The following is a 3416-nucleotide window of genomic DNA, read 5'->3' as shown; positions in this document are numbered from 1 at the left end:
GTTCAAACTGACCCTTCACCTCTAAAAACTAAGTCCCTCAAAAGACTGAAAAAGAAAGCTGTCAAGACTCCTCTTATTGATCTCTTGGCTGAGTCTCCATCTTTGGAGCAAATTACGGATCCCTCCAATATCCAGTTCGAGTATTTTTCCCACCATGTTGAGTCTCCTCCTAAGGAACCTGAGCAAAATCAAGCCTTTGTTACTCGCACTGAGGAACATGCCAAGACTCCACCAAATCCAAATCCTGCCGAGCAAGAGCTCTAAGATCAAGCCACTCAACATGGGGAGAAAACTATGGATCCACCTGTTCAAACTCATGAAGAACCAAATACTCAAGCAACTAAGAAGCAAACTCCACCACCATCCAGCTCCACCTCCATTCCTGCGTCTGAGCCAACTTCCACTGAGCAACATGCATATCTTAGTGCAACTTAGTCTGGCCGACGAATCATAGAAACGGCTCAATCTATTCTCCAGGAGTTCACCACTTCTGATGCTGCTAGGTCTGCTCATCCTGAGTCAACAAATATCTCTGCCCTCACTCAACTTCTTACTAAAATTAAGGGACTCAAGGATCTTATCAGTGTTGTAACCACCGTCCAATCACAGCAACCTAAGCAAGATCATATTGCCAAACTGACTGAGCTATTCCTTCTGATGATAAATCACATGAAATCCCTTGAAGGTAAAATCAACAATCTCTCTGCACCTACTCCAGGATATGCAACTTCGGCTGAGTTAGATCACCACTTTGCCAAGCTGAGAACAGAACTGCCCAACCTTGGGACAACGGCCAATCCTGAGTATGTCACATCTGCTGAGTTGCAGGGATGCTTTGCCAAGCTGACTGCTGATCTCACTTGTACACGTGAGCTCGTTTCCTCCACTTCTCAATGTACAATTGATCAACTCAGTGAAGCCGTGAGTCTTCTCAATGTCAACAAAGCTCAGATGGACGTTGATCCTAGCACCAATGATAAACGTTCACAAGGTATTCTGTAGGCCATTCGCTATGACAATGCTCAACGCATCTTCTATGACTCTGCCCTATTGAAGATGTATCATCAATCCTTTGCTCAGATTACCAGCTCCCTTACTTGGCTTAGCAAGTCCCATGAGTGTATTATCAACCTGATCACTGGGTCCATCCCAGTTCCTCGAAATGTTCGGGATGATTGTGTTCCTGTGATAGATGGCTTGAGTGAAAGCACAAAAAGATTACAACGCTATTCCAATGTTCTATCCTCTGCCGCGAGAAATGACACCTTTGTCTATAAACCCGATGCTGGGAAAACGGGGGAGAGAACTCAAGCTGGAACTCAACAAAAGACAGGTGCATCAGGAAGCAAAGTGAAAGGAAAGGGTAAGGCTGTAGAGTGAGAAAGGAAAGGGTAAGGCTTAAGAAGAGAGACTACTGAAACTTTTTTATGATTCTATTTTGTGTGGGCACAAGTATTTTGAATTTGTATGTTTTATTCTGAGCTCCAATGAACTGTGTTTTTTATTCTGTCCAAATGCCATGCTTATCAATGCACATTAACATAAGCAAATTGAACAAACAAATACTCAGTATATATAATAACGAGTAAATCAAACTGAGTATTCAAGTATTTCTGAAAGCTGACCTAGACTCAAAATAAATTAGAACTGAATCTAGTCAGTACACACATTCTTAGTTTGTCTCAAAATAAATCTTGGAAGGTTTAAGAGGTAAATTAACAGATGCAACCCTTACGGGGGAGAAATTTCAGAAATATGAAAAATAAATCAATCATGGGGAATTTCAAAACTGAGTTTCATAATTATGCATTTTGCCAACATCAAAATGAGGGAGTTTGTTGAAACACCTTTCCACAAGATTTTGATTTGACAAAATCATCCATGATTAAGAGACAATTAAATTTAAGTGCTTTATTTTAATTGTACTAATCCGTTTGTTCAATGTTGAGTATGAATATAAATAAAGATAAATATAAAAAGTAAGACATGAAGAAGTCAGCATGAAATGAACAAAACAAGCTAAGGTCAGCATAGAAGCCTAAAGTATCAAGCTGAGTGGAATTAAACCTAGCATCAAAAGACTAAGGCATAAAAGTCCAACAAAGAGAAGCAATGCAACTCAGCATAAGAAACAGCAACAACAACTGTCTTACGAAGCTGAGCTGACCAAAAATATACTTAGCCTAGAAACTGCCAAAGACAATGATTTACGCAGTAGAAGCTGAGTGATCCTTCAGGACAGCATGAAAAAGTCGTTTGCTAAAAGACAATGATTACCGCCCCTCTGAACCAATAATTGAATCCTTGGAAATACGCAGAAGACACATTCCGAGATGTATGGGTCAATGGATTATTGGTAAAGGACAACTCGCACAAAAAGACAAGCCAGACGCAAGAAGACAAGCCTGACGTCTGAAGGAAAACAGAGAAAGGGAATGGCCGGAACGGTCTGAAGCTGACCAGAAACTGTCCCCTAAAAGAGCCGTTTTAACATTAACGACTAAATCATTTCAAAATGATCCAACACAGATTTTCCCTATATAAGGACAATCAAACTTCTTGGATCATTGCCGAATTACAAAAAGAAAAATACAAGAGAGAAAAGATACAAAAGCACTTAGATACAAAAAGAGATCTTACACCCATCTTCTATTCCTTGTGTAAATGCTAGAGTGATTACTTGTAATCTTCTAAAGTGTTCTTTATTTGAAAAGGAACAAGTGTTTATCAATTGTAACATTGAGAGTGTTGTGCTGAGTGTTTGGTTGTAAACATTCAGTGGTAGAGAAATCTAGGTGCTGGGTTGTAGCACTTAGTAGGAGTTGAGTAGACGAATAGAGGAAGGTACTCTTGCATATTCAACTGCCTTGTAATTGGTTTGTGCTCTACCTTTAAAGAGCTCAGTATTGGATTCTAAAAGCCCGGAGGACTCTGGGGACTGGACGTAGGCGGAGAGGCCGAACCAGGATAAGTGATACTGAGTAATCTCTAAACTCTCTCTCAATATATATATTTGCATGTGTTGTGTGTAAAGGTTACTTAGCATATAAAATTGTTTAAAGTTGACTCTGAGTAATTTCAAGTGCTGAGTTAGAAGCTGACCTCCGAGAGTGTCAATATCTAACTTACAAATAGTACAGCCTTAGTCAATATCCGGCCAAAGCTGTCTTGTAACACATCTGGCCAAGTTGACTAAAAGCTGAGCTGACAAACTCACCAAATAACTAAGTCAGTATATTAATTAAACAACGAAAAAGTTATATTAGTTTCTAACACCCCCTTGGAACTAATCACATGGGACCAACAAAAGACTCCTCCTAAAGGAGGACTTCTCTTAATAGGTATGTTAGTGGAAGTGCACATTCAGCCCTAATAATCGAAATGGTGCAAATTTAATCATAACATTTTTTTTTAGT

Source organism: Euphorbia lathyris, chromosome 3, assembly GCF_963576675.1.
Source record: "Euphorbia lathyris chromosome 3, ddEupLath1.1, whole genome shotgun sequence".
Taxonomy (NCBI): Eukaryota; Viridiplantae; Streptophyta; class Magnoliopsida; order Malpighiales; family Euphorbiaceae; genus Euphorbia; species Euphorbia lathyris.
The sequence above is the reverse complement of the archived record's forward strand: the minus strand, read 5'-3'. Positions refer to the sequence as shown.